This window comes from Mastigoproctus giganteus, chromosome 8 (genome assembly GCF_048544385.1).
Source record: "Mastigoproctus giganteus isolate SK-2022 chromosome 8, ASM4854438v1, whole genome shotgun sequence".
Lineage (NCBI taxonomy): Eukaryota > Metazoa > Arthropoda > Arachnida > Uropygi > Thelyphonidae > Mastigoproctus > Mastigoproctus giganteus.
In genome coordinates this window covers 227,650,921-227,667,421 of record NC_143582.1, presented here as the reverse complement: position 1 = coordinate 227,667,421, position 16,501 = coordinate 227,650,921, and positions in this window count along the sequence as shown.

Below are 16,501 nucleotides of genomic sequence, written 5' to 3'. Positions count from 1 at the left end.
GCACCACTGCCAACTATATGAAGACCTCCGCTGCCTCTTAATAACTAGAATACGTTTCTCACCAATAAACCAAGAACAATATCTCCTGGAGAGCGAGGACAACTATAAAGCCTTAACGCAGTTTGCGCAGGATCTTTTTACTAGAAGAAGAACATACCCACAACCTTAGCAGGAATTTTCCCACAAACTAACCACTCATCATCCATAATAAAGATCCTTAGATGTGTCAACCAAACAAAAACCTAACAGCTACAATCTGAAAAACTAATCATTAACTTAACCTGGATCTGACCACTGGCTTAAACTGGAGTCATTATCTGGATTTGACCACACACACGGACGGAACAACATGTCCCAGGAATGGCGTACGAAGACCTGACAAAGACATTATGCAGTTTGCTGCCGAAACATCATTAGGCGATCTGAACCGGGTACCCTCACTCGGTTCACTTTCTTTCCCTTCCCTTGGCAGGGGATGGTTACTCTGTACCCTCCCCCCTGCCATCCCCTATCTTCACCTGGTGAGGCATGGGCCTGCCCCACCGACTTTTGGGGTTATCTTCACTATTGACTCCATATTTCTGTCTTTCACCCCCCAGTCTTCAGTCTCCCTTCCCTCTCTAGCTATCTTGCGACTAGCGTTTGACCCTTGCCAAAACTACACAAGCCCCACACAAAAATTTAAAAAAAAAAAAAAAAAAAAAAAAAAAATAATAATAATAATAATAAAAAATAAACTATAACCCGTATAACTTATATCTCTTTCGGTCTGACCCAATTTCTAGCGTTTCTCCTCCCCCCTCCACTTTTTTTTTTTTTTTTTTTTTTTTTTTTTAGGTCCTAGCCACTGAAATCTCAGGAAATTAGGTGGCAGGACCTGCCAGAGTAAATAGTAAATTTCTAAAATACTGGTGTACCTGGTCTGCCTCCACGAGGTATAGTGTGGGCAACGGTGGGTCTCATTTGAGACCCAACGGCTAAAAGACCAGATGAACAACGGTACAAAACATTACACACTACAATATCCATACACTTTTAAACCTCTGGCCTCTACAGTGTTCTGTATCACACCACAATGTATATTACGCGGAGATGGGGGAAACCCCTGGTGCCGTTAGACCCTAAAAACACTATACACTATACACTATACACTACATCACTTCCGCCAGAAACCAAGTTATTGGAATCTAATGATGCCTTCCGTGCACTGACCAGTTATACCAACGAGGTCTTTCGTCGTCGCTGGCATCACCTGCAACTCCCAAACACTACTCCTGGATAACCCCCTCTAGACAGCAACTGATACCCAGCACCGGAAATTTCCAGACATGAAACTGCAAATGGCGGACAGCCCTGTCGACGCCGCTCCGTGATTCTCCATTGTGACGATCCTGGACTCTTTAATTTGAACTTTACCTATTCTCTTCTTCCTACCCACAGTCTTTCTCCAGGACTCCCACAACTGCACCTAGCACTCTTCCTGCTCCGTTTCGCTGGGAGGATGCCTACGCTCTGTCATCCTCGCTATCTTGTCTGTCTTCCACTTTCCTGTCTCTTCTCCGCTCTTTCCTTGGCTCTCCCCACACTCGCTCCTGCAAGAGTGTGGACGGCCCGTCAGATGTCTTTTACTCCCTGGTCCGGCTCCTCGTGCCAGTGGACGGATGCTGGGAGGCTCCTTCCTGGTGATCGCGCCTCCCAGTAACGAAGAGGCCAGTCAAACAACACAAACAACACACTGCTCACACATAACCCACACTGACTGGCTTTGCTATGTTAACAGAGTATTTAACGCGGATTTGTGGGAAACCACGGGAACCGCATAACAAAAAACACTATGTCCACTAAGTCCATTATACGCAATTAAGAGACATAAGACACATAGCACGGCAGATGAATTTAATTCTTCGGGTGGCCTAAAAATAATAGTTTTTTTTTAAGTTATACTTCAGGTTCTTAACCGCTTTATTCTGTTGTTCCATAAGGTCTCTTAAGCCACTTTCTCCTTCTTTCAGAACTATGCTCAGTTTCTCCACTCGACTTCTGGTTGAGTTGGCGGCTCTTGGTCATCATTGTTTTTGTCTTTGTTAGGATATTCTCCAGATCAGCCTACGATTACAAAGTTATCACTGAGACTACATAGGTTTTTATGGCTTTAATTGTGCCATTCAGCTTTGCTTTGAACCGTTAGCCTATCACGCAGGTCTTGATCTCCTTGTGTTATAATTGCTGAGCTTGTATTGTAACCAGTTATTTGTAGGTCTCTACTCATGTCACTTTACCAGTCTGCAGTTGGTATTTTTTGCTGACTAATTTTTCCTGATGCAGTCTGTAGGTCTTGCATTTATTATTATAATTTCTACCCCAGGTCAAGATACCATTTGCATTCTGGGCTAAATCAACAAGCTAATTCGAACCTATTGAACATTGAATACAGAAGTTGATTGAATTGGTAACTTACCTATATCAGGCAATGTGTGTGTACTTTGTAGATTTGCACTTTGTAGACTCCATAAGGCAATGAGTACTCAGTATATAGTGTCTGTAAATTACATAAATTCAGTAATCGAAACCCTGCTTGTTGGTGAGAGAAAACTGCGTTTCATGTGGAAAAAAAACACAATTTTCTCTGCGATTGACTGTCTCAGTTACATTATTGGAAAAGTCCATAAATAATTCTTGCTTCATCAAACAGATTCGAATTCAGGCCTTTTCCACCCGGCGTGGGACTAAGATATTTATAGTAACTCTGCAGTCCCGAGGCTTGTAGCTTTTAAATACCTATAAAAGAGAGCTAATGTGTAGGATGATGTTGCTTTAACATCACATAGCAACTTTATAGCTGCGTACCACACTTTGGGACACCGTGAATTAGAGAGTATAGGATAGGATTATACGAAAACGCTAGTAAATCTGCTGGATGACAAGTTGCAGTAACAATACCTCCATAGGTAAGCGGATGCGAAGTACAAAAGTTTAAATCCACACGAAAATGGGATTAGGGACTAATTAACTCTGAGCAAATTTATTAGATCAGAACAAAACCTGTGTGGGACCATGGGGCAGGAAAAATAGATTTTAATTGACATTAGAATCACAGACATAGTTAAAATACATCCGAATGGCTTTTTCCCATCCCACTGTATGCTTTATTGGTTTGGTAGTGTTTCCCATAGAGCAACATACAAGCGCCTTTCTCAGTACTGAATACTGGCCCTTGAGACAGCTGAAACAGGGCCGCAGATCAACCTTTTGCTATCTGCAACTTCAATATCTCTCCCAGGCGACAGACAGTAACTATACGAAACATTCTCACATTAGCCCAACTGCTTACAGGAAGATTGCTTACAGCATGCATGTTTGTTTGGACTCTCGTCGTGCATCATATTCCCCAAGAATGTTGATATAAGTCCTCCTCTTCCCAGTCAAAGTTTTCAATCAACTAAGAATTTAAGCAGAGAAGTCCTGAAACACCATAACCTAAAAGTTTCTAGTTTTACTCAGCACTATCTCATCCAGTTTTATTGACCATCTTCTGACGAAAAACCAGCAGCCAAAGAAACCTGTTTTCGTGGCCTTAGTCTACCAGAGTTTTATTGTGTAAAGTTAGAGTAAGAAGTTCAGTATGGCACCACGGTATGTACATTTTGAAGCATTAAATTATGACATTCTTATTAAAACATGATCTTGTTCTCGTAAGATCATATTTCAACTTCAAAAGATATACAGACACATAAATTCAACATTAATTCATTTTAAATGTGATTTTATATATCTACATGTATATAATTTTTCAGGTGGTGAATAACCTATGGATTACGTAACTACTTTTTTCATGTTGCAGTTCAGTTCCAACGGCACAAACAAATTGGTTCCCTGTTTAAATCATGCACTGTATTTCGAACGTTTTGTGTGGAGTGATTTTTTATTCATCATACAATTTTATTGATCTGAAGAACATGAAATATTGCGTGAAAAGAAAAATTAACCCTTCAACTGCAGTGGCTGACAAAAAAAAAAAAACTGCATCACTTGTGAATTTTGCAAATAATGTGTTTTGCGCTGCATTGTGGGTTGCAGAAATATTCGAAATCCATTGTTAAATGGGATATATATCTTTGTGAATGAAATCCAATAAAAAGACTCCACCTCATATACCTAATTGCCAAAATATCTTCCCAAAGGGTAAAATTCGTAATTAATGGAAAAATGAGAAATAATGACAACCAAACATACATTTTATTGAATTTACGTGTACAAACTGAAATGACGAGTTAACGTAAAAGTATTATGTACATGTACTGTAAATCAGCAAAATAAGTCCTCAATATTTTGTTATTCCTCCTTCAGTTGCAATTACAGCCATGCAACGATCTGTCTGGCATAGAGCTAATCAACGTCTGGATATTCGGAACACCTCGGAAGCTCTTGATAACCACCTACAAGTTGATGCAGTCTACACAGACATATCCAAGGCATTTGATAAAGTCCCGCACGAACAACTTCTGGAAAAACTTAAGCTATATGGTATCCGTGACCCTTTGCTCTCATGGCTACGCAGCTATATTACGCATCGTTCCTTGAGCGTTATCATAGATCAAGTGAACTCAAACTGTTTTATACCACTAAGCGGAGTACCACAAGGCTCTCCCTTAGGTCCTCTTCTCTTCATTGTTTTCGTAAATGATCTTCCTGCTTTCATGTACACCTCCAATGTTCAAGTTGCTCCCTATGCAGATGATCTTAAGATCTACTCAGCAGTGAAGGAGACTACCGATTCTCAACAGCTTCAATGTGCTCTCAATAAATTCTCTCTGTGGCTATCTCTGAATGGCTTGTCTGCTAACCCCTCGAAGTGCAAAGTAATCTCTTTCTCATCTTGCAGATCTCCACAACTAATGAATACGGAGTACACTGTTAACTCTGTAATCATCGAAAGGTGTGACCAAGTTAACGACTTGGGGATTCTCTTTTCCAGCAGTGCTAAATTCGATGCCCATGTCCTTAAAATCACCAGCAAAGCATTCAAAACACTGGGATTCATCAAACGGAACACATACAAGTTCAAAACCTACAGATATGCGGTTATCCTCTATAAAACTATTGTTCTGCCAATCCTTGAATTCAGTTCACCCATCTGGAATCCTCACACAAAGACTTTAACTAACAAAATTGAAGCAGTCCAAAAAAACTTTGTCCGTTACCTTACGTACCGCAATCCTCTATTCTATCACGCAGTGTATTATGAATCGCTGTGTGATTACTTTCATCTGAGGCCTCTGTGCACTAGAAGAGTTACTGCTGACATCGCCCTTCTAGCCAAAGTAATCACTGGAATTTACGAAGCATCTGATATCCTGAGTAAAATAAACTTCAATGCTCCTTGTAGACAAGTCAGGAACCTTACACCGTTTCGCCTTGACTCTGCCAACACGGACTTAATGAAGTTCAGTCCACTGAACAGAATCAGCAAATCAGCAAATGACTCTCTCATTGACTTCTTTGACAACTCCCAGTCACTGATGAACTCCATCCACAAGTTTGCCTCTTCACTTAAACTGCAAAGTCACTAGCTCACATCTAATTATTGTAGTTTATTATTATTTGTTATATTATTTTTCTATTCTCTAACGGATTAATTATTACTTGTTTTACCGGTAACTTAACTTAATACAATCCTCTTTTGTACATATGCTTTTATTGTTTGAATCTATATCAATGTTTATCGTCCTGTTGGATTTCATATTATTGTTATTATGTTTATTGATCTGATCTCAGATACACTGTTAATGGTTACCTGTTGTGTATCTTGTTATTAATAAAATAAAATAAAATAAAATAAAAAATAAAATAAAATATATGGTTGTCCAATTTCGTGGTACCACACCCTTACAATGCTCTCCTGCAACTGAATCTTACTTGTTGGCTTCTGAGAAATTTTAGACAACATTATGTACCAGTAATTTTCAATAGGGTACAAATCTGGACCAGTCCAACACTGTAATGCCAGCATTTCTGAGTGTGACTGCATCTACAGAAAGAAAAACGAGAGAAAGCATTGGCCTAAGTATGTTTTACGCCTTGTTGGGTCAACAAAGGCTTCTTCTTGAGCCGATAGGCATGCAGACCACATTCAGAAAGCCGTCTTTGGATAGTTCATGCACTTGTTTTAGATCAGGAGCACTAGCATGGCTATTACAAAAGCATAGCCGTTTCAAATATCGTTCTTGGGAAGTCGTAGTCACTCTCTAACAGCCTGATCCAGTTTTTGTCTTCACACCATGCTTTAATTTCAGCACCCGGGATACTGTTGACTGGTGGCAGCCACTTTTATCAGCTATAGCACGCGTAGGAAGCCCTTCCTGGGACAGAGCAGCAGCTACACCTTTTTTTTCTTGGTGTGAACTGAACATATGGAGCCATGCTTACTCCTCCGCAAAACAGGATACTAATGAGCGTGTACACCCTTCCAACGCTGTATTTATAGAAACGGCTAATGCAACACCTTGCAATTACAATCTGATGCAATATAAGGGTTATCTGACGCAATACCTTTGCTTTGCGACAAATAAAATAACCGTAATCCAACAATATCTTATACGCTTGACCCAAATGTTACTTTTTTTAAGGTGATGATGTGATTTTGTTCCTCTGTGAATATTCCTCCTCGTTTATCAGTAATATGTCTCAGTTGGAGGGTGAAGTTGCGAAGAACATGCTTCAACGTTTCCTCCTACATAGCAAAACTTCATGTTCGATCGCTTACTTTAGCGCAAATAAAGTTCGTGTATTCTTCTGCAACGTTCTGTCTTTCGGCAAGAGATGAAAATCAGATTTATTTAAATCAAGGGACAAATGAGGCCACGGCAATTCTTTGCGATACGCCTCAAGATAGCTGTTAGAAACCGCCCTGTTGTCAAAAATTTCATATAAGATTCAGAAGAACCCCGGAACAACTTTTTAATGTTGTCAACCAAACTCTAATGTTGTCAACCAGAAGGTTTGTTGGTACGAAAAACTCGAAACTTGACAAATTGCAAAGAAAAGAAATGGTATGATGAAAATTCCTATCGTCATTAACTCGGTTTGAACTCAGGTCACCACCCTCCCCACACTCGGTGAGGGGAGTTTGGTGATTATATCAACTATGCTACTCACGAGGGTATTTTTCTGAAGCGAAGGCTGAGGGTACTTTCGGCAATGTAGTGTAAAATCTAATTACAGCAATATGAATAATGGAGTTACTTTGTATTTAGGTAATAAGATCTTCTGTTCTTACAGGATACGTTATGGCGCTGGATACCTTAAGTGCTTCTCGAGATCGGGCATACTTGTACAGCCGCTTGTTTGAGATTCAGTTTGCTCGGAAGCTATGTGGATCTATCGATGTCTTCACAAGCGGTCTCTGGTCTCTTTCTATAACTGCATTTGATCTACGCCGCCAACAAATTGCTCATTCTATACAGACAAATGGACAGTGGAAGAAAATAGACATTTCATTCACAGCTAGGGAGGACATAGTGCAGGCAAGTATTTCATTTTTACTCCACGTACGCTTGATAAAAACAATATCTCTTTGATAAAGATTTAAAAAATAAATCTTTATTGTACAAAAGAACTAGTAGGACAACCCGTCATAATGAGATGATAGGGCTTTTACAGAGTACTTTCGGCAATGTTGTGTAAAATATAATAACAGCAATATGAATAATGGCGTTACTTTGTATTTAGATAATAAGACATTCTCTTCTTACAGGGTACGTAATCTTCTTACAGGAGCTGGTTATTAACGGACATGAATTAAAAAGAAAGGATAATATGTTTAAAAATCTAAATCGGTATAAGAAATGATGAGAATTTGCTCTCCATAGCAAGAAGGTTTTGTCTTGGACGTAGCTGTGAATAGTTTCTTCATAGATGATAGTGGGGGGGGGGGTTTCCTGGCTTAAGAGTTTAACAGGAAATTGAAATAACAGCAGAATATAGCAGTAATAATAGTAGCATCGAACCTGTGATAAGAATCACTACACGACTGTTAAAAGGCTCACAAAGAACAGTTTCAGACACTCAGAACGGGTAAGATTGCTTTCACTGCCATCACAGCAGCTAATGGAAAATTGGGACAGGGAATGCTGGAGACTGGAGGTGATTACAAAGAGACAACGAGGCCACCGTTTAGCGTCCTGTGCCCTCATAGTGGAAGAGCCTCCTATACTTAGCGTTGGAGGCAAATACATGGAAGTTGCCGTCCACCTGTTGAATTCTGTTCAGATATTGCGAAGTTTCTGCCAAAAGTGATCGTAAGCATCGTGGAAGGTCAGACCAGCGCAGAAATCCCATATGTTAAAATCACAATTCGCTCCTGAGAGAATTTTTTCTGTGAATTATAACACTACACTGCATTTTGAAATATTTCTTTGATGTTTTTCAGAAAAGTGTTTCTGAATCATTTTCTAATAATAATTTCAAAAATGACTTCCGTTTATTTCCATCACGTAAGGTTTCTCCAACAATCATGAAAGAAAATTTGATTTTTCACAAATCTGTATTAAATTTGTGAGAATATGTGCTGAAATTAAAACAAAATTCTGCTACTATTACCAGACTTTTATATCTAAATACATGTCGAAAAACTATAAAAAGGAAAATGTAGTAAAAAATCCACTAAACGCTCGCCTTTCATTTTAAACTCTGATCTGTGATAGGCGAAGCTTTCGTTTCTTTGATTTTCTTGCAGATCCTTCTACTTTACAGTCTCTCTTCAGCATCCAGCAATAGTCAGCCATCATATTGGCGTTCCACCTTTCCTGATACCTCATCCCCAAGTATTTAATATCCTTACATAATATCTCACCCTACTCTTTACTAACACTTCCTAGATTTTCTGGAATCAGTCGATGTGGGAGTGTAAAAATGTACCTTGAAGCTCATGTTGCAACCCAGCTGCTTGAAGTTTGCCAACGTATTTTCAAGCATATTCTTGTAGTCTGGATCCTTGGTGTTCCCTAAGAAGTTTCCAACAACGTATCTGAAACTAATCTTCCTGTGTTTCTCTTTCATTCATAGCTCTCTTAAAAATCACGGTCCCTCATCATTTTCGAATTTGAGGTCCAACAAAAATACGTTGTTTTTGCTTCTCTTGGGTGATCTGTGTTAATTTAGTACAAAGGTAGTTGAAGACGGGACCTTCCTGAGGTAAAGCTTTCATAAACTGTTACATCAAACTCTGTTTGATGAAATAGTGGTTTATGAACAATGTTCTTTGATCCAGGCAACAAACTGCACGTCTTTGGCCAGACATTGACATCCCAGTGTTTTCTCCTTGCCCGATTGTCTTACTTCCACAAAAAGCAAGCAATTTTTGTGTAGACATAGCTGTGTTAATAATATGCCTATCGTTTTAAGTCAGCACAGACCAACCAACCGTGTTCTTCATACGTATTATTTGCCGTAATAATAGAAAGAAACTCTGTGCATTTGAAAGAAACATACAAGTTCTCGTATATTTCTTTTAAATGCACACAGTGAACTTGTTTGTTTAAGTTAGTTGTTGGCGCATCGGCTTCTGTGGCCATAATGCACCTCCCAAGGTTTTTGCAGTACTCTGATCCAAACCCGAGGCGGGATTCGAACCCGCGACTTTTGGGTTGCCAGGCAGGCACTTTACCCACCCGGCTAACCCGGTCGGCACACAGTGAACTACTGGAATTGATCCATATTTATTTCCATCTGTGGAGAGCACCACACCTTTAAGACTCCTTTTTGATGAGTCAATAAAATGCCTCCACTGTGTAGGATTGAAACTAATTCCTAAATAGTTCATTAAGTCATTGATATTACTGCAAAAAAAAAAACCCCATAGAATCGCCTTCAGAAAAAGTAGGGGACTAGTTTTCATTCTATGTGTCTCTACCATGAGAAAAACGTTCCATGTTCTAGAAAACGTTTTGGCTTAAATCGGACCCGTCCGGTGGGGTACGTTCCAACCCCAACTGGGTTCAGCAAGTTAATTCTATAATTTTTACTCTAATTACAGAGCTGAAACTCGCTATAGTTGGAGCCAGAACTGTTTTCTTGAATTTACCCACTTAAATTTTCAAAACCTTCTATTGAATTTCACGCAAATGACAAAAATGTGACATCAAGTATGCATTTTTTTAGGCCTTTTCAATTAATTTTTTTACCCCCACCCTAATCAGCCTAGAGCTTATGAAACCTGACACTTGATTCGTTTCTTGGTGTAAAGCACGCGAATTTCTTTTCACAGAGAGTAGCAGTTCTGATAAACAACTCCGCCTGAATACGAGCGACGCGTGGGAAGTTGTGGGGGGTGGAAAATAAATACTATATATAAGGGAACCTCACTTTCAAGGGAACTACAAATTCATTATTAATTCCTCTTTGGAAAGCTTGTACGTTCAAGGATGACAAACAATACAATTTAATAATGGCAACAAAGTTTATTTACATATATATATAACATAATATACAATTGAATAATAAAACATGTAATATGCATACAAAGTTAAATCAAGGATACCTTGCATAAATTATTCTTATTCCTGTTTCTCTTCACTAGCTAATCTAAGTTGATCATTATATGCAAACACTGATACATCCTTCTTACCCTAACTAACTAACTCCTAAGACTTATACACCATTCACTATATCTATTTCACATTGGCAACCTGAGCCAGCTCTCTTGTCTGGCTCACTGTCTCACCTCTTTCTTCCTGGCAGGTGGAGAGGGGACAGTAAACTGTCCCCCCCCACCCTGCCACCCTATTTCTTCCCTCTGGTGGGGCATAGGCATGCCCCACTGTAAACTGGAGTTGCCTTCCCTTTCGGCTCCATATTTCTGTCTATTTGCCCCTCAGTCTTCAGCCTTCACCCCACTCTATCTGATAGCAACGTGAACACACTCCACACAATCTAAAATCACCAATCTAAATTAATTTTGCCCAACATTTTGGACTTCTAGCGCTCCCCGCGACGCGTACGCGATTTTTATTTTTTTTTTAAGGTCCTAGCCACTGAAATCTTAGGAAATTAGGTGGCAGGATCTGCCAGAGTGAACTATATACTAGTGAGTACCTGGTCTGCCTCCACGGGGCTAAAGTGGGACAACGTCGGGCCTCAGTAGGGGTCTGGCGGCTAAATGGCCAGAGGAACAACGGTATAAGGCATCAAATATATGCAAAGTCCATACACTTTTAAATCTCTGGCTTTTCTAGTCAACTGGTTCACCCACAATGTAAACTACGCGGAGATGGGGGAAACCCCTGGTGCCGCTTGACCCTGAACACACTTTATATCTATTTCATTTACTTCTAGATACAACTGTGTTCCTTATATTAACAATCAATATGCTACTATCGTCATTATACTCTGTGTTCTCACCATTCTGTTACAATACACTGAAGACCAATCTTAACTTTCCTAAAGTCTCTATTTGTTATTAGTCTTTCAGTTGAACCAACAATTCTTCATCAGTACAAACACTATAATTAATTATCTATCCTTAAAACATAATCAAAACTTCTCATATAAATCGATTCTCTATCCTTCTAACACATTATAATCATTTGAACAACAATTTAATCTATTACTTTTCTTTCTTTTTTCTTGCATTTTACAATAATCTTTTTTAATTAATTAAACTCTGTTAGTATATATATAATTTACTTAAGAGATAATTTATCTATCAAGTTACTTCTAGTGCTATCCCTTTTTCATTTTATTTAATCACTATACTGTTTCACTAACACTCCTTGTTAACTTACAGTACTTACTATTACCTTTTTTCTTTCCTTTCCGGGGAGGTTTCAAACTTCCATTTTTGGCTCTCTCCGGTTCTCCTTCATCTGCTTTCACCTGAATCTGCTACATGGTAATTTTCTTGGACTCTTGGCTGCACGAGTCTGCCATCCTTTCTCCACCTTATTCAAACTTGTTCACAAAAAGAAAACTCACAGGGCGTCTCTCACTATCTCCTTCTCCACTCCACTTTTTACTGGTCATCCACAAGGAGAGAGCTCACAGGGTATCACCCTCGCTCTTCCACTCCACCTAATAAGAACTTCTTATTAAAATAAGAAATATTTCGCAGGGCTCGTTAGCATGCGGGTCACTACCTTTGCCTTCCTCCATGACATTTAGACTCGCAAAAATGGCCACTGCTCTTGCCTTCCAATGACGGACAGGCTTATTCTCCTTACAATCCATAATTTCTAACACGACAAAAAAGCTCAGCTATCAACCGTTACCAACTCATTCTTACTTACACCAACGAAAATCTCGACTGTTGTGTCCGCTGACTATTTCATTTTCCCTAGCACCAACAAAAACTCAACTTAGAATCCCACTAACCCATTTTCGTAAACACCCACAAGATCTGAACTTTGGGTTCTCACTCTTTTAAAAACACCTCAAAAAAGAAACCTCACAGACTCACTCCTCTTCCACTCCGGTTCTCTCTGTTTGTTAATTTCAATTTCTGGACTGCCTACATATGTCAAATTTTCCCTAGTTTTCAGTTTAACCAATCTTTCTCATTTTATCAACTTTCTCTCTGCTCTTATTTGCTCATTTTTCTTTCTCACGCTGTCCATATAGGGCTCTATCCAACTTCTTATTTTAAGAAATTTGTAAAATTTCTTAGGCTGTCAGTACCTTTGAAGTCACCCGCTTATAGTTATACTGTAGCAGACTAATTTCCCACGATCTAAAAACTTGCCATCACCGACAGCCAGACGCCAATCTTAAATCTAATTCCCAGCGTTTCTTCCGTATTCACTAATTTGTCTCTTGTCCAGGTGTCACCGATTAAAGAAATGTCCCGACAGCACATGGTCCTTCGCGCTATTGTTTTCCAGAGTTAACACCTTCTACTAATAGCCGTTGCTACGCGTTTCTATTGTTTTGGTTTGCCTGTGTGAGCTGGGAGTCAGTGTACCCAGGTTGCTAATAGCTTTTCAGCCTACCGCTCCTCTTGTATAGACGTTGTCTAATTTAATCCCTGCCAGTGATCTTAGTAATATTCTTGACTTGTAATGTTCCGCTCCCCCATATTGCTTTATTATAAGTTTTACTTTAAACTAATATCACTTTTCTATAAAATAACATATTTGTAAGATTTTACATCTTAGAAAGTATAAATCATGTGACCTCGCATGGAATCAGGAAGGGAGAAGTGTAAATAAACAAAAGACGTCCGGGGAGCTACTGTTTTTGACCTAAGAAGCAATAAAGCGATACAGAAACAATAACAGATTATCAAAGGTGAACAGATCGTATTTCCTATCTTCAACGTGTATTGCTCCTACGAACAGAAGATCAAGCTCTCTCTCTCTCTCTCTCTCTCTCTCTCTCTCTCTCTCTCTCTCTCTCTCTCTCTCTCTCGGGATCTCTGACCGTGTGGTCATTGCGGAATATAAACAGAAAATTTGTTTGTCGGAATGCTACCCATCAATTTTCAACTCTTTTATCGACCTTCTAATGTATGTTGTGTTCAAATAATCCACTTTGCGAAATTCGAAAGTGCTACATCAAAGGATAAGCAATACAGCGATGTTTGCACTTCACTAGCTAATATTTCCAGAGGAATTATTCTGGATTTTTTTTATCAAATGAGCACCAGACCAAAATCGGACTAATTAGTAATTCCGCATCCTAGGATGAACTGACTAATTAGAACTCCAGCATCTGTGATGAAACGTCATTCACACCGATATCGTTTGCTACAGCAATAATGTAAAGAAACGAAGCAAAATATTGTAACAGAGCTATAAAGCAAAATAATGTTAGAAAGTAAAAATGCAAAATATTGTTCTCTAAAACAATTGCAGTTTCGCTATCCTAGGATGAAGCTGCAATGCTATTTTTTTTAATTATTTTTTTGTATGTGTGTTTTTTTTTTTTTTTTTTGATTTGGTAGTTGTTGGCGCATCGGCTTCTGTGGCCATATTGCACCTCCCAAGGTTTTTGCAGTACATTGATCCAAGCCCGAGGCGGGAATCGAACCCGCGACCTTTGGGTTGCCGGGCAGGTACTTTGCCCACTCGGCTAGCCTGGTCGGCATGTGTTTTTGTATGGGCTGCTCCTAGAACAAAAGTTCATCTCGGCCTCTTTGCTCTGTTCAGTTTTTACGCACTGTCAAGGTAAGGCCAGTGTGTGTTGTGTCGTGAAAAAAAAAAGAAATGATCCCGCTTAGGAATATCTCATGTTGGATGAAGACAGATGAAAAGGAAGGCAAGAGAGAGAGAAAGAGAAAAAAGTTTTTCATCCCGCACGGGAGAAAGTGACAGAAAAGAAAAACTGTTTGTGAGCTTATGTGTGTGTTCTGTATTGTGATGTGTTTTGGCAACCTGGAAGCAGTGATCACCTGGATCCAGGTACTCGTCCTTAGCAGGAGGGCAAAGCCTTCCCTACTATCTGCATGCCCTCCTCCCTGGGAAACTCGTTCCCCAGGGAGGAAAGAAAAACTTGAATAAGATGAAGAGAGGAAAGGAGAGAAGAACTATCCCGGCCCAGGAAAGCCCCAATCACCGATCGATTGCTAGAACAACACGAGAAAAAATAAATAAAATAATAATAAATGTAAAAAAACCTCTCTCCCTCTCCAAGTGCCAATACAAAAATGAAAGTCAATTTTGGGGGTTTGTAAGCGCGAAGGACCATGTGCTGTCGGGACATTTCTTTAATCGGTGACACCTGGACAAGAGACAAGGTAGTGAATACGGAAGAAACGCTGGGAATTAGATTTAAGACTGGCGTCTGGCTGTCCGTGATGGCAAGTTTTTAGATCGTGGGAAATTAGTCTGCTACAGTATAACTGTAAGCGGCTGACTTCAAAGGTACTGACAGCCTGAGAAATTTTACAAATTTCTAAAAATAAGAAGTTGGATCAAGCAATAAACAGGCAGCTTGGGAAAAGGTAACACGGGCAAATAGGACAGAGTCAAAGTTGATAAAAAGAAGAAGATTGGTTAAATTCGGAACAAAAGGCGGGTCCTGAATTATGAGGGGCGTTGCTGAATTTAGTGAAACAAAAAGTGAGTGAACAGGGGGAAACGAGAGAGAAACCTGAGCTGAGATCTTGTGGGTGTGTATGGAAATGAGTTAGTGGGACACAGTGTTGAGTTTTTGACAGTGTTAGTGGGCAAATGAGATGGGAGAAACCACAGTTGAGTTTATGTGGGTGTGTATGGAAATGAGTTAGGGGGAGACAAAGTCGAGACTCTTGTCGGCGTTTTAGGAAAATGAGTTAGGACAGACAGTTGAGTTTTGGTCGTAGTAGGAAATATGAGTTGGTAACGGTTGACAGATCAGTTTGTTGTCGTGTTAGAAATTATGGAGTGTAGGAAGAATAAGCCTGTCCGTCATTGGAAGGCAAGAGCAATGGCCGTATGCTATAGTCTTATCCACATTGGAAAAGAAAGGCGAGGGTAGTGACCCGAATGCAACGAGCGCTGTGAGATAATTCATATTTTGATAAGAAGTTCTTATTAGGTGGAGCGGAGGAGCTAGGGTGATACCCTGTGAGCTCTCTCCTTGTGGATGAACAGTAAAAAGTGGAGTGGAGAAGGAGATAGTGAGAGATGCCTGTGAGTTTTCTTTTTGTGAATAAGTTTGAACAAGGTGGAGAAAGGACGCCAGACTCATGCAGCCAAGAGTTCCAGAAAATTATCTGTAGCAGATTCAGGTGAAAGCAGATGAAGGAGATCCTCAGAGAGCCAAAAATGGAAGTTTGAAACCTCCCCGGAAGGGAAAGAAAAAGATAATAGTAAGTACAAGGTAATAAAGTAATTGAAAGTTAACAAGGACTGTTAGTGAGACTGTATAGTGATTAATTAATGAAAAAGGGATAGCACTAGAAGTAAATTGATAGATAAATTATCTCTGAAGTAAATTATATATATACTAACAGTTTAATTAATTAAAAAAGGTTATTGTAAAACGCACGAGAAACGAAAGATAAGTAATAGATTAAATTGTTGTTCAAATGATTATAATGTGTTAGAAGGATAGATAATTGATTTATATGAGAAGTCTTGATTATGTTTTAAGGATAGATAATTGAATATAGTGTTTATATTGATGAAGAGTTGTATCCAGAAGAAAGGGAAATAGGTATGGCGAAGGTGTATAAGTCTTAGGAGTTAGTTAGTTAAGGCAAGAAGAATGAATCAGGTGTTTTCATATAATGATCAATTGAGATTAGCTAGTGAAGGGAAACAGGAATAAGAATAATTTATGCAAGGTATAATTGATTTAACTTTGTAAGCATATTACATGTTTTTTTATTCAATTGTATATTATGTTATATATATATATATATATATGTAAATAAACTTTGTTGTGTATTAAAATGTGTTGTTTGTCATTCTTGAGCCAACAGCCTTTCCGAAGGAATTATACATAATTGAGAAGTTCCCATGAATCTGGAATTCTCCTAGGAAGTAAAGTCAGATGCGTAAGTGGGGGAAATAAGAATAAAGTGGAC